This window comes from Phyllobates terribilis, unplaced genomic scaffold, assembly GCF_046119375.1.
Source record: "Phyllobates terribilis strain yellow unplaced genomic scaffold, ASM4611937v1 Scaffold_1__5_contigs__length_1240528914, whole genome shotgun sequence".
Classification (NCBI taxonomy): Eukaryota; Metazoa; Chordata; class Amphibia; order Anura; family Dendrobatidae; genus Phyllobates; species Phyllobates terribilis.
In genome coordinates, this window is record NW_027362761.1 from 808,663,372 (window position 1) to 808,688,274 (window position 24,903).

Consider the following 24,903-nt stretch of genomic DNA (forward strand, 5'->3'; position numbering starts at 1 on the left):
TTATAGTTTTTCTCTGCCGGGACAAGTTTTCTACTCAAGTAGGGGACCGGGTGCTCTTCACCACTCACTTTTTGTGACAATACCGCCCCTAGGCCTACCTCCGAGGCATCTGTCTGTACAATGAAGGTTTCCTTGAAGTTGGGGCTGATGAGGACCGGCTGTCCACACAGGGCCAACTTCATGGACTGAAAAGCTTCTTCTGCCTGAGGGTTCCACAGAATCATTACCGATTTTTTACCTTTTAAGAGATCGGTCAGGGCCGCCGTTCGCCCAGCAAAATTAGGTATAAACCGGTGGTAATACCCAAGGATGCCAAGGAACGCCCTCACCTGCCTTGTACTTGACGGTTTAGGCCAGTTTTTTATGGCCTCAACTTTATTGATTTGGGGCTTGATAGCTCCTCGGCCTATCACATTCCCCAAATATCGGTCTTCCTCTAGCCCTATCGCACATTTTTTTGGGGTTGCCGTTAACCCCGTGGCTCTGAGAGAATCCAGCACCGCTTGTACCTGTGATAGGTGCGTATGCCAGTCGGTGCTAAAGATGATAATATCATCTAGATACGATGACGCGTACTCCTGATGAGGCTTGAGCACTATGTCCATCAACCTCTGGAATGTAGCCGGGGCCCCATGTAACCCAAAAGGTAAGACGACATAGTGATATAGACCCTCCGGAGTTATGAAGGCAGTCTTTTCCTTCGCCGATTTTGTGAGAGGTACCTGCCAGTAACCCTTGGTGAGATCGAGCGTGGTAAAGTACTGGGGCTGCCACAGTCTCCCAATCAGCTCATCTACCCTGGGCATTGGATAGAGGTCAAACTTCGACACTTCATTCAATTTCCGGAAATCGTTACAGAAGCGTAACGATCCGTCTGGTTTCGGGATCAGTACGATGGGGCTAGCCCACTCACTCCGTGATTCCTCTATGACGCCTAACTGAAGCATTTGTTTTACCTCAGCCGTGATGGCTTGCCTCCGGGCTTCAGGTATCCGGTACGGTCTCATTCGCACCCTTACCCCAGGTTCGGTGACAATGTCAAACATGTCGGTATTGTGCTGCACCAGCGAGCAAGTCTCCCGTCGCTGCTGTTTAGTGAGGGCATCACTTATCCTGACCTCCCCCTCGGACGCTTCCCTGGCTGAAGGTAGTGAACTCTCTGGCGATATGCCGGGGTGACGTCTGTAACTAAACACTTTCGATCTTTCCAAGGCTTTAGCAGGTTTACATGGTAAAGCTGCTCAGGTTTCCTCCTTCCGGGCTGATACACCCGGTAATTTACCTCCCCCACTTTTTCTCGAACCTCATATGGCCCTTGCCACTTGGCCATGAGCTTACTCTCGGCTGTGGGTACCAGTAGTAACACCCGATCGCCCTTGTTAAAAGACCTGACTCTGGGTCTTTTATTATATGTGCGCCTCTGGGCTGCTCGGGCATCTAACAGATGTTCTTTCACAATGGGCATGACCGCCGCGATCCGGTCCTGCATACTAGCCACGTGTTCAATTATACTCCTATGTGGAGTCGGCTCTTGTTCCCATGTCTCTTTGGCTACGTCCAACAGACCCTAGGGTGTCTGCCGTACAATAACTCAAAGGGAGAGAACCCTGTGGAAGCCTGGGGTACCTCACGGACGGCGAACATCAAATAGGGTAGCAACATGTCCCAATCCCTTCCATCCTTAGAAACCACCTTTTTTAACATGGACTTGAGGGTTTTATTGAACCGCTCTACTAGCCCGTCGGTTTGAGGGTGGTACACTGAGGTGCGCAATTGTTTAATTTTTAGCAATTTGCAGAGTTCCCTTGTCACTTTGGACATAAAAGGGGTCCCCTGATCCGTCAGGATCTCCTTAGGTAGTCCAAGGCGACAGAACATGGCAAACAGCTCCCGTGCAATCAGTTTTGCCGAGGTGTGGCGTAGCGGTATAGCCTCCGGGTACCGGGTGGCATAGTCGACGACCACCAGTATATGTTGGTGGCCACGGGCGGATTTTACAATGGGCCCTACCAAGTCCATTGCAATCCGTTCAAAAGGTACCTCTATCACTGGCAGGGGTACCAATGGGCTACGGAAACTTGCGATGGGTGTGGTCAACTGACATTCAGGGCAGGATTCGCAGTACCTTTTGATCTCCGCGTAAACCCCAGGCCAAAAGAACCGCTGCAAGATACGTTCTTGCGTTTTTTTTTACCCCTAAGTGTCCACCCAGCAGGTGTGTGTGCCAAATCTAGAACCACCCGACGGTAAGACTGAGGTACCACCAACTGTTCCACGACCTGGTCCCTGATCTTATCTATCCTACAGAGCAACTCACCGTTGACTACCATGCGTGGAAATTCAGCATCTGCACCGGGCTGTTGGGCTACGCCATTTACCTCTAACACCCTTTCTCGCGCCTGAGTCAGGGTGGGATCCTGTAGCTGAGCCGTCCCAAACGTGTCCCGGGACACTTCCAGCTCGACCTCTCCTGCCAGCACCTCTAAGGGAAACCTATCGGGTTCACACTCTGTCCCTAGGTTGGACACCCCTACGGCAGGTTCCACTGACTCGGGTTCATCGGGTACAGCGCCTGTAACACTTTTACCGGGGGGGAGTGGATTTTGTTTTTCCACAGAGTCCAGAACAGGGGCAAGTCTATTCCCAACACAGTCCCATAGGGAAGAGTTTTTACCACCCCCACCACATGTTTTATATCTCCACATGGCGTGGACAAAACTACCTCCACAGTTGGGTACTCTCGGAGGTCCCCATGGATACACACAACCCCGACTTGCCGTCCACTGGGGTTGTCTCCTGCCACCAGCGACCCATGTACCAAAGTCACGAGGCTCCCTGAGTCCAGGAGGGCCTCCGTTGGGTACCCATTAACCAGTACCTGGCATAGTTGGAGTTCACTGTCCCGGGGGTCGGCGCTCGCCGTGCAGACGGTCTGGGCATACATTGAGACCTGGCGGCTATATCCGCAGTCCATGGGTTCCGTAGTCAGGGGACAATTAGCAACCACATGTCCCGGCCCCTGACACCTCCAGCACCTAAGGATGGAGGTACTGTTAGGTCTTATGACAGTTTGGGAGGGAATCGGTCTCCTGCCACTCTCACTCCGGGGTTCCTTCAGCACGGGTACGGTGCTGACTGTCCCCAGCAGAGGGATGCGACCCCTTTCCCGACTTCTGGGTTGGCAGGGATCGGCGTGACAGCCGTGAGGGAGCAGAGTCCCGGATAAAGTCCTGAGTGGCCAAGTAGCGCTCGATCAGGCTGACCACCTGGTCGAGTGTGCCGGGGTCCCCTTGCCCCACCCATCGCTGGATAGCAGCTGGCAAAGTCCTCACCAGCCGGTCAACCACCACCCTCTCCACCATCTGGGCTGGAGACAAAGTCTCAGGCTGGAGCCACCTCTTTACTAGCTGCAGGAGGTCATAAGCCCGAGACCGGGCGGGTCGGGTCTCCACACAGGCCCACGAAAACACACGCTGAGCCCTCACGTATGTATTGACCCCCAGCCGGGCAAGGATCTCACCTTTGAGCCTCTGGTAGTCCTGGGCGTCCTCTCGACTGAGGTCGAAGTAGGCCCTTTTGGGCATCGCCGACCAAAAACGGAGCCACCACTTCTGCCCACTGGCCGGCTGGTAGGTTTTCCCACTCTGCCGTGCGTTCATAGATGGTAAAGAAGGCTTCCACGTCGTCCTCCGGTCCCATCTTCCTCAACGCTGAGCGAACCTTGTCCCGGGCCTCTCGATGTTCTGGGGCTGGTGCCGTCGGCGTCTCCTGCAGGGCTGTGAGCTGCTGCACGATCAGCTCATTGGTGTGCTGCTGCTGCTTGAACTGCTCCTGCTGCTGCTTGAACTGCTCCTGCTGCTGGTTGAACTGCTCCTGCTTGAACTGCTCCTGCTGCTGCCGCTGCGTGAGGACCAATAGCCTTAACAGCTCCTCCATTTTGTCCACGGGGTGGGGCTGAAAGGTGACCGGCCGGATTGTGGTCATGCAGCTGCCGGTGGGGGTATGCCTCAGTCACAATGCCCACATTCTCCACCAAACTGTAAGGCGGCGGTGTTCACACCGTGCAGTAACTGAGGCAGTGACCCAAGCAAGTCCAACATAAACAGCTTTTATTCAGCAACTCACGGGTAAATAGAAAGTCCTCCGGTTCGCAGCCGGGTTAACACGAGTCCATAAACAACGGCTTCCGGGCCGCTCAAAGTCTGACAGGTGCAGAGCCTTCCCAGGCGGGGGTTCAGCCACACTCAATCCTGCTGCGCTATCCTGCTATGCTCCTAGCAGGTTCCACCATGGAACAACACTAATCCTTAATGCAGGGGTTTTAAAGGACCTGTGGCAAGAGCCACTGGAAAACCCGGGTTGGAGGGAGGAGGCCGCCCCACTGCCTCCTGTGACCTCCTCCAGGAAATGAAGGCCCTGACGGGTTTTACGTAATTTGCCTTAGCCAGGTAGTCTGATCAGGTCAATGCTCACCTTCATTCCTGCATTGCAGCTGCAGGTGTGCCTGTGACTGCAATGCACTCCAATGGTTTTAATAGGTCTCTGTACACATTCTGGGGGAGATATGACGTCCCTCGTATACAATCCCGGTCACTGCCTCACAATACTTTTTACATGCTTCAATAGTCTCCATAGGAGACTAGAAGCTGCGATCACCAGATCGCCTGTGTGTAGCAGAATTGCTCACTTGCTATGAGCGCCGACCCCTGGGTGGCGCTCATAGCATCCCGGCAATGACAACCGCAGGGGTCTCATGCCAACCCATCGGCGACCTGCGGTCATGTAACACGGCGGAACTAGTGATGCTCTTCCGCAGCGGCCATGTTAAATGCCGCTGTCAGAGATTGACAGCGGCATTTAACATTTTGAAAGCCGTAGGTGGATCGAGATTCCACCTGCGACTGTTAGGGGCACATGACAGCTGTACAGATCAGCTGTCATGTCTCTGGAAAGGTGCGGGCTCTGTGCCGGAGCCCACGCCAAAGCGGGAGACACACCATGCGCCGTACATGTACGGCGCATGTCGTGAAAGGGTTAATCTGAGCATCTCCTCCAATTACCACTGTTCCACTGATTCTCAAACATGTTTTTTTTTTCTATGCCCCTCTGTACTAAAGTTATACCCGCTGTAATGAAGATGCAAATTTTCCCTTCAAATAACCGGCGTATATCACAGAACTACTCTGTGAATATTTGATTTTTCTCCTGTAAGACAAAAGTTCTATGATATCGGCCCAGTTGGTTGAAGGGAAAATTTACTTAATTACCAAGGGAACAGAAGGGCCCAGAAGAATAAAGAAAAACTGTTCCAGAATCAGTAAAAACAACAACTGGGTGAGGTACTTAGTTTAAATAAAAAATCCGGTGAAAGGTCCTCTTTATGCCCCCGTACAATAGATTGCTGTGGGTGGAAAGAGGATTCAGCCGATCATTCAACCCAAAGCTTTTTCTCCTGACTCCTACATACAGTACAGACCAAAAGTTTGGACACACCTTCTCATTTAAAGATTTTTCTGCATTTTCATGACTGAAAATTGTACATTCACACTGAAGACATCAAAACTATGAATTAACACATGGGGAATTATATACTTAACAAAAAGTGTGAAACAACTGAAAATATGTCTTATATTCTAGGTTCTTCAAAGTAGCCACCTTTTGCTTTGATGACTGCTTTGCACACTCTTGGCATTCTCTTGATGAGCTTCAAGAGGTAGTCACCGGAAATGGTCTTCCAACAATCTTGAAGGAGTTCCCAGAGATGCTTAGCACTTGTTGGCCCTTTTGCCTTCACTCTGCGGTCCAGCTCACCCCAAACCATCTCAATTGGGTTCAGGTCTGGTGACTGTGGAGGCCAGGTCATCTGGCGTAGCACCCCATCACTCTCCCTCTTGGTCAAATAGCCCTTACACAGCCTGGAGGCGTGTTTGGGGTCATTGTCCTGTTGAAAAATAAACGATGGTCCAACTAAATGCAAACCGGATAGAATAGCATGCCCCTGCAATATGCTAATTCCACATGTGTTAATTCATAGTTTTGATGCCTTCAGTGTGAATGTACAATTTTCAAAGTCATGAAAATACAGAAAAATCTTTAAATGAGAAGGTGTGTCCAAACTTTTGGTCTGTACTGTACATTGAAGTGTTCGGCTTATCTCACCAAAAACAAAAGGCCAATCTGAAGTCAGAAATTCCAGATTCTTCTCTCCCTTGACATCATTTGTCAGGCTAGAGTCTTCAAGCACCAATATGTGATCGGCTGTAAGCCAAGCCTGCCAATAACGCCATATTCACCCAACTTTAGTGTATTGTGCATTGGGACCTTACGTTTTTGGATACAACGGCGTAGTTTAGCACAGAAGGACACAAACAAAATTTAGATCAAAGGTAGTCCAAACTTTCATCCTTTGGACTCAGTTTGTCCCATTGCATTGAAGGAATACGTCATGAGGCACATATGAATACCGTTTTCTGGTATTCTTTACAGAGGAACTTTTACCAGTTTTAGCATCTTAGCCACATCATTGACAAGTGGCTGCAGAGCTCAATAAAACAGTTTTTATTTTTTAAATTACTCATCTTGGAGATATTAGCTTGTAAAATTTAGGTGATAATTATAGTGTTGAGCGAGTAAGTTCTGTTAACCCTTTCGCCGAGTATGCTCGGGCGAGCACCGAGTAGTTACAGCTGCTCGGTGTTATGTTTAAATCACTCCTGCGTGCATGATTTGCGACAGCTTTAATACATGTGAGGAATGATTGTTTCCTTTGCATTCCTCACATGTAATAAAGCTGTCAAACAGTCGCAAATCATGCACACGGGAGTGATTTAAACATAACATCGAGCAGCTGTAACTACTCGGTGCTCGCCCGAGCATACTCGGCGAAAGGGTTAACAGAACATACTCGCTCAACACTAGATAATTTATGATAAGTCCGGAGGAGTTACCAGAGATTCTTCTCTTGGGGCATGTATTTCTTCACCTGTATGACATTGACCAATTATAAACAGACAGCAAGAAACATGGGGGAAAAAAAGAACATGCCCACACAATAGTATAGAACAATCTTTCTCATCTTTATCATGTGTGAGACGTGTAGTGACACACAGCCCTGCTCGTACTGATTTCACTGCAGAGCTGTGCGGTGAGTAGAGCAGAGATTAATGTGATTATAAACACCATTCAGCTTTCATCTTACAGCAGTCAGTGTGAGGGATATATCAGAGCTGACAGTGCTGTGAAAGAAGAGCTGGAGCTGCAGACCTGTCTAAAATTATACAAAGCCCCTCACCCCAAAGAATGAAGTAAACATCCCCAGAAAAAACAAATCTACAGTAACGCCCTCTTGGACTTGACATAAATTATAACCTAAACTCTACAAGCCAATATTTCCTCAAAAGAGAAGCGAGATTAAAAAACAAAAATGGTTTTATTCTGCTCTCTAGCCACTATTCCATGATATGGCTAGTTTAAAACATACTAAAATTGGTGAACTGTACTCTTTAAAGGGATCATTTTGTCTCATTTTGTGCCATTTACCTACATATGTAAATACACACACAGTATATATAATTTGTCACTATAAAAGGAGAGGTGCCCAGACACACTTCTTGCACAGGGGCCGCCAGCAGTCAGTGTCCACCTCTGTCTCCATTATCATCTATTGAGGGAGCACCAGGGGTTCACCATGTTAAGGTACATTTACAATGTACGATTATGGCAGAATGAGCATTCCTAGGACACATAATTAAATTAAATGATCAATTAAATGATCTTTTTGGTTTGCATAAAAGATCATCATTCTCGACAGCATATTGTCCTGTTTAAACATCCGTTGTGCAGTCTCCCTGTCTAAACAAGCTGTTAAAAGACCACTAACCAGAAATCATGTTGCTGATCACCAGTTGATAAATACTGCCCAAAAATTCAGCCAAAATCTAATCTAATAGGCTCTAAAGGCCCCCATTCACATTAGTCTAATGTCAACTGATTGTCGGGGGATATGTCGATTGGGCATGCCTCCAGACATGTCTGGTGACGGCTGTCTCAGAGGACACAGGAGGGTTCTGCTGAACGAGTGCACAAGTATATGGGAGAGCTGAAACGTTCCTTCAAAAGTCATCTACTGTGTATGGTGGGCTTAGGACAGAGTGTGATGATCTAGTGAGGTGCAGACCTTGAATATGGCAAACAGTGATGGAACTTAGTAGCCATAACATCTGTGTAGAATAACAGGTTGGAAAACATGTCGCCTTCCTTACCCTAGCATCCAACCAAGGCAATCTACCAGTGGGTTGGATTTTTAAAGGTGAATTTGCAATTGAGAAGACAATAGGAGGAAGACACCAAGGAATTAGCATAAATACACAATTACAGTCATGTGGAGAGATAAGTGAATAATAGCATAGAATTAATTATAATGTTTAAACACGACATTTGAAGACATGAGTGGGCGTCAGCAAATGGTCTGCATGGTATTTTTAGACTACGTAGTCTGGAAAAGCTTTGTGCACTGCATCTGTTGCTCGAAGGCGTGTTATTTTTTTAAGGTCTGGTATAATTACATTTAATCTGATGACAGACTAAATTATTTTACTACAGAAAATCTACCAATAAGAATCAACTGTGCTTACACCTTTATATTTCAGGTCTACAATACATGTGTACATAGCAAGCCTGGGATTATTAACCAAGGGCCTGTAGAATATTAATATAATTTGGTCACTGATCATATCACTTTACCATTGTGGTCATCAATTCTCCGCAAGATCTGCTGCTAGAGAAGATGTAAACCATAGGAGGCATGAAGCTTCAGGACCACTGAAGTCCATAGGCTGTTTAAGTAATGCTGGTCTTGCAGACCAACTTTTGGTACCAGTTTTCTGCATTGGATAATTAATTATAATTAAAGGGAATTGTGAAAAATTGGTTCCCATTAGTACACATCATTTTTGCATGATCCTAGAAACAAATCATAAGAAATTGTGCAGAGAACATAGGAGCTAAACCCCTACTAATCTGCTCAATCTTCAGATCTTTTTCAGCTTTAATTGTAATACAAGACATGTGTTCCCTTAGCTAAAAACTCGGTTTATGTGAATTGAACGAGGGAACCTGTTCTTTAACCCCTTCCAGACATGGCCAATTTTTGATTTTGCTTTTTTCCTCCCCTTCTTCCAAGAGCTATAACTTTTTATTTTTCTGCCCACATAGACGAATGAGGGCTGGCCAATGGGCACATAGAATGACGTGCCTCCATTCCGGCAAGCAGTTAATGCCACTGTCAGAGATCGACAGCCACATTTCACAGGTTAACAGTCGTGGATGGAGTCTGGCTACAACCATATAAGTTAGAGGCTGGTCCTGACTGTGACATGTAGCCATTATCTTCTGGGTATGGGGCAGGCTCAGTCTATGAGCCCGCTCCATACACCTGCTTCCCACTTGCGTCGTACATGTACGGCAGATGTCAGAAAGGGGTTAACATGTTTGCAACAGATTAAAGAGGTCCCATTTTAAGATTAATTGCCCTGCTGTGTTAAATGTTTGGGAGGTCATAAACGCTGTAAAAGGAATTTTACTAATTTGCAACAGTTAAAAAGCTTAATGTTTTGTTGCATATTGGGCAACACAGTTGCTCAGTGGTTAGCACTATTGCTGGAATACGTTAACACTATATGAAGCAAAGCAAAATAAAAGTTTTGTAAATATAGCATTCATCATATAAAATGGCTATCCTTAGGATAAGTAATTGATATTAGATCAGGGGGAATCCGACACTGGACACCTTTGCCAATCAACTGTTTGCAGTTCTTCCTGATCAGTTGTTTGAAGTTTCGATGCCTGATATAGCATGCAATTAGCCTTCCCAAAACTTGCATTTACATGTTACAATAATTGTATTCTTCTTATTGTAACTGCAATCGTTGTACCATAGCTTGTTGTAACGTCAGTGTCCCAGCATGGTTTCTCTCCCTCCCCCCAGCAGGGACGTCGACATGCTCACCACCACAGCCACTCTGCGGTGTCTCCTGCCCCGGCTTCCAGGTTTCAGGGCTTGCGCACGTTGCGCATGTCTCCAAACAGCGCATTCAGGGCACGCGCTCTCCCCGCTTCTTAAAGGAGCAGTGCACACACTCCGGAAATGCCCCCAGCCTATACCTGGGAGGCAACAGGTATTTAAGGCACCTTCACCTGTAGGGATGTGCCTGAGCAACTTTAGTGTTTAGTGTGACTTAGCCCACTAGTCCCTTGTTAGGTCCCTCTGTTCCTGTACTTGTCCTGCTACCCTGTACCAGAGCCTGTTCTGTGTTCCTGTACCCGCCCTGCGACCTTGTGCCAGAGTCTGTCCTGTGTTCAAGTAACCGCTCTGTCTGAACCTGAAACCTGATCCTAAATTCCCCCAACCCCCCCCCCCCCGTCTGAATCCAGACCGGTATCCATTCTGCCAGTGATCCGGATCCTGTCATATCTGCTACTTCAAGCCCGTACCTGCATTCCTGACCCTTGTTTGTACTGGACAATAGTTGTGTGACAATAGTTTTTAGGAAAGCATACAAGATACGAGCAATGACAATAGTTGCAGCATGTGAACTTGAGACAATGATTTATTTGCAAATATGTGCTCTTATGAGAGATACTATTCAAGGGTGGAATAATTCGGAGATTGCACTGGTAGCATTTTGTGGTGAATCTGGAGAAACCACTTGTTACTTAAATTAGTTGTGTTTAACTATATAAAATTGTTCTTGTTTTATTGGATATTTGTTAAATGCAGAAAGTTTGAAAACTACGGTAATTTTTCCTTGTAAGGATAAGAAAGATTTTCTCCTTGAACGTTGCATATTGTCACAATAGATTTGTTTAAAAGAAAATCATGACTTCCAAAATATGGCAAATATAGTGGTTTGTGTCTGGGCAGAAACCAGTAGCACATTGTTCACTTTAGCAGGCTTTTCTAGACAGGATACAGAAGAGAATACATTCACTTACTAAACTATTTGTATATAGCTTTGCTGAAGAGGATAAGCTAGCATCAGTTACACATTACAGCGCTCATCTGCCTTGTACTGTCACAGAATATGCTTGCAGCATGAAATGCAATATTCTACCAATATGATGGGTATAAGCAACAGCTGACTGCGACTTCCTCTAGGAACCCAGCTACAGGATTGTGTGTGAGGCTACGCCATTCCATCCGCCCAAACACATACTTGTGGCAGGTCAGAGCCCACACTGTGGCTTCCTTGGCGCATTTCTGTGCCAGCAATTTGATAGAACAGCTGAAGTCATCTGCAGTGCCATGGCAATGACTGCTGAATGCCAAGAGCCTCTGCCAGACAAAAGCAGACGTTCAGAACATAAAAAAAAAAGTCCTTAAAGGAAGTCTGTCATCCCTAAAGTGCATATTAAAACTAGCTGTATGGTGATATAGGGGATTTAGCCCCTATAAAATCATAATAAACCATGCATTTTAGTGCATGGTGATTGGGAAAATGACTTTTCGATCAAATGCAAGTGGTGCACTATTGGCGTGGCCACAGGCTTAGTGCACCATTACACTCCACAATTAGCATTTTTGAGACTTCCTTCCCTTATGATAGACAAGGGAGCGCTGCCTGAACTCAACCTGCGATATGGGCGCGCACCAACACTGCCTGAGCCTGGCAGCATGCGCACAGTGTCAGTATCCTCACTGTCTCCTCTCTGAAGATCTTGCAGGTGTAGCGGGCAAGCCAGCAGCAAGGACTCGCACATAAATACCCATGAACATATCTCATGTCCATAACCAATTACACATTGCTGCCACGGCCCTGTTGATCATCAGTCTAAAATGACTGGGGCACCTAGTATGAAATACAGTGTGGACACCCTAAATCTATTCCGTTTGTAAAGCCTCATTCATATATCCATGTGTCACAGTCCGAGTATGGGCCACGATTCACAGATCGGCCGCGGATCTCACAACCTGAACGTCACAGTCTCATTTATGCCTATGAGGCTGTCAAGTTTGGGTCAGGAGACCCGCAGCCTGTCTGTGCATCACGGTTTATACTTGGATCGCGACACATTGGATGTGTGAATGCAGGATAAAGTGAACCCCCAATATCATAAAAATATATTACCTTTTATTTCTTCTCATCAAAGCTACAGATGGAAGTCGTCCTACTTCTCACTGCTAAACTTGCTTTCCGCTCTGCTTCCCATAGAACGTAAAAGACATCAGAAAAAAGGTTTCTGGAGAAAAAAAATTAAAATCATTCAGACCAGGTATAACAGCGTGACATACAATCAGACTTCTCAAAAAATGGAAAAATAGATGAAGCAGTCTTCTAGTAGTGAATATCTTGTTTTTAGGAGGCTAAGCGTGGGAGGTGGGAATTGCCAAAACAGAGGAACAATATTTTTTTTCCTTTTTCGTTGTCGTGTAGGTGTGTGAATGTGTTCACATTCTGTTCGGATGAACAACACAAGATACAATCATTTAATTAACTGGTACAAATCAATGACAAGACATCATGACAGAGACTGTCCATGTAGTCCTATTTCCTAGGAAGTGCGACTACAGGAACTATGACAGATGGCTTTTATTCTAACTAATAATTAACCTGTAGACTGACTGCATCACGCAGCATTAACAACTAGCCACTGCCAAAACACACTTCAGTCTCAAGTTTAAACTTCAAGACGAAGTCAAAGAGTTTACGGCAATGAACCAAGTTAATAAGAAAAGGAAATCAATGTAAGTGAAGTGGCAGTCATTGTGCTTCTGGGACTGTGAAGACTAATTTTACCAAATGATGAATGTTAGCTCTAGTGCTGGTGAATAGAGATATGGAAATGACCAGCCTAAAGGATTTATTAATGGTTAGCCGGCAGCGAGGATGCCTAGAGCAGCAAGCCGCACACTTGTCACCAACAGGAGTGGAATGCAATGAGTCTTCATGCTTCAGCTATGAGCACTGCGTTGGGGTTTCCATCGAAATCACAGAAAAACTGGATTCAGACAGAACCCTAGGAGAGCAATTCAGTATAATGTAGAGTCACTGAGCTCTGTTTGGCATTCGATCCAGCGGTGTCTATCTTTTTAAGTCTAAAACGCATTTTATTGCACCCACCTAAAAAAAGACATACATCGCTGGAACAGAGGCAAACTGGGCAGACAGAGTGGCTTTGGACTCAATTATTCTGTCTGAATTCCATTTTTGGAGAGTTTAGATAGAAACTCAGACACAAGTGATCAGATTAGAGAACAGAATAAATGAGAACTGGCAACCTACAAGAGAAGCAAATTCCCAATACAAAAAAAAAATTATAATATATATCTCCTAAACACTATTAAAAAAGCAGGCAGAAATAAACATATCAAATACTCCCTGATGAAGCGGCAGCGAAACGTGCACTGGAGTGGAGTGAAGAGGGCTGTGGCGTGCCCCTATGGTTAGCAACATGTATTCATTTAGATCACTTCAAAACCATCTACTTTGGGCGTTTTGCCATCTGGTATGGTGCAATGAGTTTTGGGTTAATTATACACCCCTTTTCCATCTTTATCACCTGATATTTATTTATCAATATATACCCTCATATTATATGAAATACACTCTTTATAAATTTATGGCAATAGATTTTTGAATTAATTACTGCTGCATGTGTGCATATATACTGTAAGAGTTGTGATATCTAGCCCATCTTTTGCATTGGAGCATGCCCCTCTACCCCTCCCCCTTATTTTTATTACGTTTTTATATCATGTCTTTTGTTGTATATGGTTTTTAATTTGTTTCTCATTTATTTAATCAATACAATATTTGATATTAGATAGTTGATATTTCTTCCTACTTTTTGAATACAGTGTTTAGGATATAAATGAACTAGGCCTAAAAAAATCTCTTCTATGTATACAGCCAGAAATTAGACACAAGTAACAACATTTCGCCTTACCAAGAAGTTGCTGCCCATGTGTAAGATTTATGGCTGAATAAAAGGATGAAGGTTTTATTTAATGTAGCCATACTCTGGTTTTCCTTCTGCACCCTTATAAACGCAGCGGGAAACCCCTTTAAAATCGGTTGAAAAAATAAAAGTTTGTTGACTGTAGCCAAAAACTTCAGTGTGCAGTGTTATGGTTCTACAGATTTTTATTAAAATGTATATCTGTTTGTCCCCATTATTTCCCTATTAAAATAAATTATCTGTAGGATCAACCATTCTAAGCAGTCTATATGGGCGCGCAGGTTATAGGAAGCTGAATAATATGATATCTTCATATCTGTAATCCGATGTCTTAGTCCAGAGAATGCACGTTTTTCTTAATATGTAAATGAGCTTATAAGATCTATGGGTGGGACACGGATCTCTGAGAATCTGCCCCCAGGGCTAATTTTATATGAAAGGAGACGTTACCAGTGTGAGACATGTAATGATAGACAGCTATAATCACAATCAGCAGAGCTGATCTTTGTCTCATTACAAACACAATCTGCAGCTCTCCTGTCAGCTCTGCTGCAGAGCTGTGCTTGATTTCAACTAACACGTTTTCAGCTTCCAGCTCATAGGCAGCCAGTGTGGTGGGAGGGACAGTACAGCAGAACTTTGTCTCATTACAAACACATCTGCAGTTGTAGTTCTAATCTCAGAGTGTGGTCAGCTCTGCTGCACTGCCTCTCTCCCAACATTGGCTGTGTGAAATGAAGGCTCATTCAGAGTTTTTTTTCCCATTCTTCAGTATTTAATATGCTAAAATGAATGGTGTCATTCAAAACAACAATTTGTCCAACAATCATATGGCTACATAAATAGAACAGCTATACGCGAGTACATCTCTTTTGGAAGAAGGGGGTGGGGGAGGGGTGGGGGAGGGGCACAAAAATTTAAAATCTTCCAGTCAAGATTTCTTAGACTTGATGAGACAGATTTACTGTACTTACTTTGAAAATCCATGTCAGAATGGCTGCATAAACCGGATATAAAAATGCTTGTTTTAATACCAGACAATAAATCTTTCAAAAAGAATATACGGGCATTCTGACTTTGATTTTTTAATGTAAGCATACCAGACTCAACAGGTATAAGATCTATTTAATAATGCACAGTCTGCATTGTGAAATGTGGTGACAGAGCCACTTTACATTTCATGGGGAACATCACAGCGAATGTCACACCTGGTACAACAATAGTGGTGTTGCAATGATGAATTTTTAGGAGAGTGAACAGCCATATCATTGCTAAACCGTATTGTACTAAATATGTATTTTCCTTTACATTACTGCAGTTCAGCACTATAACAGAGTTATTGCTTCTGGTCGAGCACTTCCAGCACTAAAAAAAATTATAGCCGTAGGTCAAACTGTTCCACTTTTAGATTTCACCAGTTTTATTAACCCCCCAACATCAATGGATGTTAGAAAGAAAACACACCTTAAGACAGAGGGAATACGGAAAGCTATCAAATAGTATCAATATTTTACACGTCAAACAAGGCTGACAAAAATAATATTTAAAATCGTTATCTAACCTTTTGGTTTACCCAATGTCTCATTCAGGCCAATGCTATTAGATAATAAAGATAATGTCCTATACCTGTATTACCTGAATATTCAGATTTCTGTGCAGGCAATATGGTTCCCCTGTGTGTAAAGCCCCATTCATTTTCTGCTGCTTTTCTACAGTTCTATTTGCCAGTGCAGTAAACGGACTGTAACCACTTACATCAGCTCTAATACACTATAAGGCTCACTATCCAAATTCCTAGCTCACATAATTAGCTCCACCTTATAGGAAATCTGTCAGCAGGTTTTTGCTGTGTAATCGGAGATCAGCATGACATAAAGACAGAGAGCCTGATTCCAGCGATGTATCAGTTACCGGACTGCTTGATGCAGTTTTGATGGCATCTGTTTTCTCTGCTGTAGATATAGCAGTGCTCACAATGCTGAGCTGTGTATAACCCCGCCCACACCCCTGATTGGCAGCTTTCTGTGTACTTAGTCAGAAAACTGCCAGTGGTGGTGTTACGCAGATTAGCTGGACTGTCATGCACGTGAGTCCTAGTCAGACAGTGATAATCCTCTGCTGATAAAACACTGATCATATTTAAACATGTATTCAAAGCTTTAATTTTCTTTTAAAGGGAATCTGTCAGCGTTTTTGCCATCTAATCTAAGAGCAGCATAATGTACAGACAGATACCCTGATTCCAGTGATGTGTCATCTGTCCGTATAAGTTTGGTAGATTTCTCAATATCCTTCTTTTGTTGGTCACAATTTTTATGTTCCTTATATATTTTTTACATAAAAGGGAAGAAAGTCCAGATTTGTTAAAGGGAATCTGTCAATATTTTTTTGCCATTTAATCTGAAAGCAGCATAACATAGTGCCTGATTCCAGGGATGTATCACTTACTGGGCTGATTGCTGTAGGTTTTGATAAAAACATTGTTTTATCGGCAGAAGATCATCAGAGAGGACTAGAAAATCCACTGACCATGTAGTCCTCCATATTTACAATAATTGTATGAACATCCGCACGCCGCAACAGATTGGCGGCTTTCTACCTGTGCACAGCGCACACAGTAAGCTGTACTTCAGTGATGTAGTCGGGGTTATTCAGAGCTCTGCATTCAGAGAACTGATAGATCTGCAACAGATAAAACTGATTTTATCAAAACTGCAGCAAGTAGCCCAGTAAGTGATATGTCTCTGAGAATCAGGATCTCTGCCTCTATATCATGCTGCTCTCATATAGGCAAAAAGATGGTGACAGATTCCCTTTAACAACTTTTAAGACAAACTGGATGGTTTAACAGCTAATCTGCCCATTAGGAAAAATTCACCAGCAACAGGAATTGAAGAAATCTTAATCCATTTAAAACAAGCCTCCAGTATTATAGCAACAATCAGGTTTTTCTCTGCACACTTACACCATATTTTCACGCTAAACTGAGGCGTTATAGTACATTTCTTTTGTATTGAGCCGATAATGCTACTTGTATTCACACTTGTTCCCCGCAAAATCACCATGCTGCTCCTCTTCCTTCCAATATGTATAGTATACAGCTTTATACACAGCCTCGCCATACAATCTGCTCATATACAGCACTGCACAGTCCAGTGCTGTCTGTAGGTCACAAGGAATCCTGATGGAAAAAATTCCCAGACCGTATAAAGGAACATTTTTAAATGGTTATTCTTTTTTATATGAGCACCATCAAGACATAAAAAAAGAACCATATCCACATTAAAATGCATCACTCAACATAAAAATGATGAGAGCTGTATATAGAAGCTTTTTATAATTCGATCTACAGTACAGACCAAAAGTTTGGACACACCTTCTCATTTAAAGATTTTTCTGTATTTTCATGACTATGAAAATTGTACATTCACACTGAAGGCATCAAAACTATGAATTAACACATGTGGAATTATATACTTAACAAAAAAGTGTGAAACAACTGAAAATGTCTTATATTCTAGGTTCTTCAAAGTAGCCACCTTTTGCTTTGATGACTGCTTTGCACACTCTTGGCATTCTCTTGATGAGCTTCAAGAGGTAGTCACCGGAAATGGTTCTCACTTCACAGGTGTGCCCTGTCAGGTTTAATAAGTGGGATTTCTTGCCTTATAAATGGGGTTGGGACCATCAGTTGTGTTGTGCAGAAGTCAGGTGGATATACAGCTGATAGTCCTACTGAATAGACTGTTAGAATTTGTATTATGGCAAGAAAAAAGCTGCTAAGTAAAGAAAAACGAGTGGCCATCATTACTTTAAGAAATGAAGGTCAGTCAGTGCGAAAAATTGGGAAAACTTTGAAAGTGTCCCCAAGTGCAGTTGCAAAAACCATCAAGCGCTACAAAAAAACTGGCTCACATGAGGACCGCCCCAGGAAAGGAAGACCAAGAGTCACCTCTGCTTCTGAGGATAAGTTTATCCGAGTCACCAGCCTCAGAAATCGCAGGACAGCAGCAGCTCAGATTAGAGACCAGGTCAATGCCACACAGAATTCTAGCAGCAGACACATCTCTACAACAACTGTTAAGAGGAGACTTTGTGCAGCAGGCCTTCATGGTAAAATAGCTGCTAGGAAACCACTGCTAAGGACAGGCAACAAGCAGAAGAGACTTGTTTGGGCTAAAGAACACAAGGAATGGACATTAGACCAGTGGAAATCTGTGCTTTGGTCTGATGAGTCCAAATTTGAGATCTTTGGTTCCAACCACCGTGTCTTTGTGCGACGCAGAAAAGGTGAACGGATGGACTCTACATGCCTGGTTCCCACCATGAAGCATGGAGGAGGAGGAGGTGTGATGGTGTGGGGGTGCTTTGCTGGTGACATTGTTGGGGATTTATTCAAAATTGAAGTGCCAACAAGTGCTAAGCATCTCTGGGAACTCCTTCAAGATTGTTGGAAGACCATTTCCGGTGACTACCTCTTGAAGCTCATCAAGAGAATGCCAAGAGTGTGCAAAGCAGTCATCAAAGCAAAAGGTGGCTACTTTGAAGAACCTAGAATATAAGACATATTTTCAGTTGTTTCACACTTTTTTGTTAAGTATATAATTCCACATGTGTTAATTCATAGTTTTGATGCCTTCAGCGTGAATGTACAATTTTCACAGTCAAGAAAATACAGAAAAATCTTTAAATGAGAAGGTGTGTCCAAACTTTTGGTCTGTACTGTATATATCATATGACATATTTTCCCCCATGCAGTACGGTATGATACAAAAATAGTCCAAATGGCTATTTCCATATAGGAATGTTCAAAATCAATTATAGAACCATGTTTTCAAAATTAAAGGGCTGGTCTGAAGGCCAAAGTAATTTTCACTCTAAATCCCTCTTTAATGCCATAATCTAAACTATTTTATAATATACTTACATTTCTTTTTCACACTTCCTTTTTGATGATGCTGGGATACTTAAATGAAGAGCGATCTGGGGGCAGATGCAGCGGTCAATGCCGTAGCCCTTACCTCCTCCCTGAAGCGAAGACTCATCAGTAACGCTCGTTTCATGGGCTGGGTTAGTCCCTGCACACTGTGCGATGTGCACAATGACAGCGCACTCTCTGTTGCCAGCTCACATCAGAACGAGCTGGCAATAGAGCGGTGCCACAGTACCTGGCATGCAGAGACCAGTGGCGTCACTTGCAGGTGCACAGCGAGCGGGGACTAGCTCCGCATCTGAAATGAGCGTCACAAATGAAGCTTCGTTTCAGGGATGGAGCAAGGCCTGCGGCAGTGACCACAGCCTCTGCACCCTGATAACGCTTTGAGTATCCCAGCATGCACTGGGATTCTCAAACGAAGCATTATCAAAAAGGAAGTAGAGAAAAAAAATGAAAATTATTTTGCATTCAGACCACCCCTTTAACTATAAAAATGCTTTAATTCAGCTACCTAGCCAGCTATCATTTCTATGCAACAATTAATACTCTGCTAAAAAGAAAATTACATTATTATTGGCTATATTGGGAATGATAACAGCATGCTCACGGGGTTATTTCCCTGTCTCAAAGACCATAAAAAATTGGAGTCCATTTACACTGCACGATGCACAGTGTTAAGAGACCACCGGCAGCTATTTAATAGGCTGTTTATGCAGGCTTACTCCGTTTCAGATGCGCACTGAACGATCAGCAATAGGATCGCTCAATGCTCATAGCCTGCCATTGTTCTCGGCAGTTCTGTTCACACAGGAAGATGTGCTACAAAAGAATGAGGATCTTTTCTGCAGCACAAGAGACCATTTCAACCAACCAAAGAGCATTTGCTAGTTTGTGGGTTGATTGGCTGCCTGTTTACACTGCACGATTATCTGGACACTAGCCTTCCTAGGAACTAGCTTGTTCACAATAATCATGCAGAGTAAACGCACATCTAGTTACCTCATAAGTGCAAATAAAGGTCAACAATTACCAAATTAGATACGATTCCCCCCATGGCTGTAAAGTAAGAAACATGGAGTCTGAGACAGAGCCAGTTTTGTTTAGAGTTTGAGTGGGTAAAAGAATGCTACAGCTATTAAAAAATATCATCCATTATTAACATTGGTTAAAGAGTTATTCTCTTGTCTTTGAGAATTTCACAACTTTATTGTCTCCTTACTTCCTGATTTCAGGCAGGATGGGCATTCCTCTTTGAGTGACAGTTCTGATGACTAGTAGAACTAATATTAGTAGAACTATAAAGCTCAGCACAAGTTCTGCTGTAACACATTCAGCTAATAGTGGCTTGTTTTGAAGTCTACTACACTGTTATAGCTCCCAACCGTCCGTCAGGGCTCAGCTGTTCTCCTGGATTATATTTATACTCACCTCTCATGGCTCTGTAGCTCCTCCTCGGGGGGCAGGGCCACTCACTGGTCAGTGAATAAATTAAAATATATTATATTATATTATATTATACTCACCTCTTCTTTCTCCTGTGATCGCATCTGCCAGGACTCAAACAAAGAACTCCGTGTGCAGAGGCTGTAGCTCTAACCACTGAGCTATAGCTACCAAAGGTGAAAATAGGAGGATTTGGTTAACTTGACTCTACAATGCAGTCAATGCATTGTAGAGTCAAGGAGCACAGACAGTATAGAAGCAGAGTATACATCTCCATAGAAATACATTGTGTATAGCAATGTATTTTTATGGTGCCTGTATACTGAGCTGAAGAAAATAATTTTTTTGATCCTTTAAATAAAAGTAGTAAATTTGTAAACAATTACAAAAATATATATATTTTTTTTCTGTGAGTCTTGAACCCACAACCTTAAACCATTACTGACACAACAGACATTTATCCTCCTGAGCCACCAGCTCTAGTGAAATAATTGCTAGAATTCTGTCTACTGGACCTGTACTGCAGGCTTTGACTATAGGCTTATTGTAGTGATCTAAAAACACTGCTAGATACTATATATGTAATTTTACTTTACAGGGAGAAAGAGAGATTTTTTTCAGACTATAAAATTGCTAAAAAATAATAAAGAAAAACATTTCATAATTAAAAAAATATTGTCATTTGCGTTTTGTAAAAAATAATGAACATCACAAATCAGTAAATAACATGGACATATTTGGTGTCCCTGTAATTGTAACAACCCGCAGAACAGAGCGATAAGATTATTTATGGGGATCGGTAAATGGCGTAAAAAAAATGATTGATATTTTTTTTTTATTAAACCCATAAAAAATGTAATAAAACTGTAATGCTGAGGCAGTGTTCACACGTAGCGTAAATGCTGCGTTCTTTTTGCTGCAGGTGTTTGCACCATACAGCAAAGTAACAATATTCTCTGATTAGTGTGTGTTTGCTGCGTTTCTTTTATGCGTTTTCCTACTTATTTGATGCGATTTTGGGGCAGATATGAAGCAGAGTTTTTAACTCTTTTTAATAGTACAAAAAAACTTTTATTCTACACTTGAAAATGCAGCAGCGTTTTTTTTCTCCATGAGTTTTTTTCAGAAGGAGCCTATAGAGATAAATGCTCCAAAACCGCAGAGTAGTAATGAGCGAGCGTGTAGTGTTAACCCTTACAGCAAGCACGCTCGGGTGTTCGCCGAGTATTTTCGGCGTGTTTGGCATCTAAGTTTGAGCCGCCGCGGTTGCATGTGTCGCGGCTGTTAGCACCTTAAAAACGCAGCTTCGCATCAGCACCAGAAACACATCAAATAAGGGGGAAGAGATTGTTATTGTGGAGTTTGGTGCAGACATCTGCTGAAAACAAAGAACACAGTATTTCTGCAATGTGTGAACACAGCCTTAAAGGCTGTGTGCCCACGATGCGTTTTTCATGCGTTTCCGCTGCGGAATTTCCGCAGCGGAAACGCATCAAAAACGCATGGTAATCCGCACCCCATGGTCCCCAATGGCATTCCACAATGTCAATGCACATGCTGCGGATTTTTCCGCAGCGTTTCTGCAGCGCTCATAAATCCGCAGCATGTTCATTAATTTTGCAGAAGCACAGCGGAATTGCCGCCATTGACTTGCATTGAGACGCATAGAATCCGTGTCTGTACATTTGTACAAGCGGCTTCTATGCGTCTCTATGTGCGGATGGTACCCAGTTCTGGAGGAGAGGAGACTCTCATCCAGACCTGGGTACCATTGTACCTGTGAAAAAAAGAATAAAATAATAAATAAAGCTTATATTCACCTGTCCGGCGGCCCCTGCAGCGCTTCTCCTTCCAGGACCTGAGATGACGTCGCGGTCATGTGACCGCAGGCTGTCTCGCGAGATGCCGGCAACCCGGAAGCAGCGCGACAACACACGCGGCGGCATCGGGGGTGAGTATAGCTTTATTTTTTTATTTTTACGGTCATGCTGTTTGCATGGATTTATACGGTGTGACCTAGTTGTCAAGCACTTTCCAAGTGATGCTATTGCCTGGAAAGTGCTTGTCAGTCCGCATGCGGAAACACATGTGTTAACGCATGTGGATACGCATGTGAATCCGCATGTATTCTGCAGGAAAAAAGCATGCACAATCTGCATGCGTTTTTTTCTGCCAGGGAGATGCAGAAATGCTGCAGAAATTTTCTGTTTCATTTCTGCATCGTGGGCACATACCCTTACAGACACAAAAAAGCCAGATGTTGTATAATGAATGCTACAAAATGATGAGAATGTTCTGGCGGCTTCAACTGTGAATGAGGAACAAAAAATAATCCACAGGTCCCAACAAGAGATGAACAGGACGCACATGTGACGTTGCGCTGCCCCGGAAGATAAGAGAATTGTTGCCTCCGGTCCAGCCACCAGGAAGCACTGATCTGGACGCTGGACTGGAGACCCGGGAATCCATCCGCTCATCTCTAGTTCCAACTGTCCTGGATACAGTGAGCAGTCCTGGATTTGGGTCTATGCCCTGCAGTCTAAGCAGTCTGCTGAATTCCACTCACTACCAGCGTCCCTCTGACAAGTCGTCCTGCCAGGGGAGAAAGACAATGGTAAATGGGCGTGGGTTGGGGTGTGGCCAGGGGCGTGGCCAAAATTTGCCGAGGCGCGCTATGCGCACCACATAATTTGTCCCTCTTTCTGTTCTTCAAAAGTTGGGAGGTATGCGGTTGTTAAATTTACACATCGAGATAAAAGTGCATTTCAGCACTCAGACAGCTCAGGACAGTGAGAGCCATGATGCTGGGTGTTAGAGGCATTGTAATTAAACAAGATAGATAAGAACAGCTCCTCAGGAGCAGAGAGGGAGTGAGGGGGATGAGCAGCTAACAGCTGAATAGAAATCAATGGGCTCGAAAAAGTTGACTGGGATGTTAGGAGTAGTGATGAGCGCAAGTGCTCGATACTAGAGTTTGCCAAGAGTGCTCAGGTATGCAGTAGCATGCGTGCTCGAGTATCATGTTCGCATCCCCACGGCCGCATGTTCCACAGTTGTTAGACACAAAACATGAAGGGATTGCCCGTGTTTGTTAGGCAATCCCCCCATGTTTTGTGGCTAACAACCGCGGAACATGCAGTTGTGGGGACGTGAACATCTCACTCGAGCACCCGCGCTACTCAGTGCATTCCCGAGCACACAAGCGAAACTCGAGTAACGAGCACTTGGGCTCATCACTAGTTACGAGTTAACCTCTCTACCAGAATGTAAATACGTCATGGAAAACAGCCGTATACTATGAAAGATAAATGCTCTCATTACATGAAAATGATAGATGGAAAATGCAAATCAATTGCAAACTTGCTTACTTTAATGCTAATCAACCCCTTAACGACTGCTGATATGCCTTTTAACGGAGGTCATTAAAGGGGCCTCATTCCTCAGCTCCGCTTTTTTAACAGCGCAGAGGAATAAATGAATAGTGCCCCTGCTGTATATGACAGCTGACAACCTGCGGCATTGGCTTTGGCTGGTTTTGCTACTGTTAACCCCTTAAATAGCGTTGTCAAACACGACAGGTGTATCTAAGTGGTTAAAATGGAGTTAAAAGTCCCCCTTTGACAGGATTGACTCTCCGTGATCGTAATCGTGGGTGCCGATAACCTCAGGGAACCAAGACTTTAAATTGTTCACTCTTTGTTTCATTGCAGCCATTTGGTAAATTCTAAAATGTTTATTTTTTTTTTCTCATTAAAGTACACTCTGCACCCCATCTTGACTGAAAAAAAAATGTAAACATTTTTGCAAATTTATTAAAAAAGAAAAACGGAAACATCACATGGTCATAAGTATTCAGACACTCATATTTAAGTCACTTTCTGTCCATTTCCTTGTGATCCTCCTTGAGATGGTTCCACTCCTTCATTGGAGTCCAGCTGTGTTTAATTAAACTAATAGGACTTGATTTGGAAAGGCACACATCTGTCTATATAAGACCTCACAGCTCAAAGTGCATGTCAGACCAAATGAGAATCATGAGCTCAAAGGAACTGCCCAAGGAGCTCAGAGACAGAATTTTGGCAAGGCACAGATCTGGCCAAGGTTACAAAAGAATTTCTGCATTACTCAAGGTTCCTAAGAGCACAGTGGTCTCCATAATCCTTAAATGGCAGAAGTTTTGGACCACCAGAAGTCTTCCTAGACCTGGCTGTTCAGCCAAACTGAGCAATCGGGGGAGAACAGCCTTGGTGAGAAAGGTAAAGAAGAACCCCAAGATCACTGTGGCCGAGTTCCAGAGTTGCAGTAGGGAGATGGGAGAAAGTTCCACAAAGTCAACTATCACTGCAGTCCTCCACCATTCAGACCTTTATTGCAGAGTGGCCCGACGGAAGCCTCTCCTCAGTGCAAGACATATGAAAGCCCGCATAGAGTTTGCTCAAAAACACATGAAGGACTCCCAGACTATGAGAAATAAGATTCTCTGGTCTGATGAGACGAAGATAGAACTTTTTGGTGATAATTCTAAGCGGTATGTGTGGAGAAAACCAGGCACTGCTCATCACCTGCCC

The 24,903-nt window shown here is 43.8% G+C and overlaps 1 protein-coding gene across 7 annotated transcripts in view; it reads right to left on the reverse strand.

The window, feature by feature from the left end:
* WDFY3 (WD repeat and FYVE domain containing 3) overlaps window positions 1–24,903 on the reverse strand; it is a 353,725-nt gene that overhangs the window by 240,035 nt on the left and 88,787 nt on the right. For all 7 annotated transcript variants that reach the window (XM_073637114.1, XM_073637120.1, XM_073637116.1 and 4 more), the window contains one exon: window positions 12,126–12,237. The gene's annotated coding sequence lies outside the window, so the exon portion shown is untranslated. The remainder of the gene's footprint in view (window positions 1–12,125; window positions 12,238–24,903) is intronic.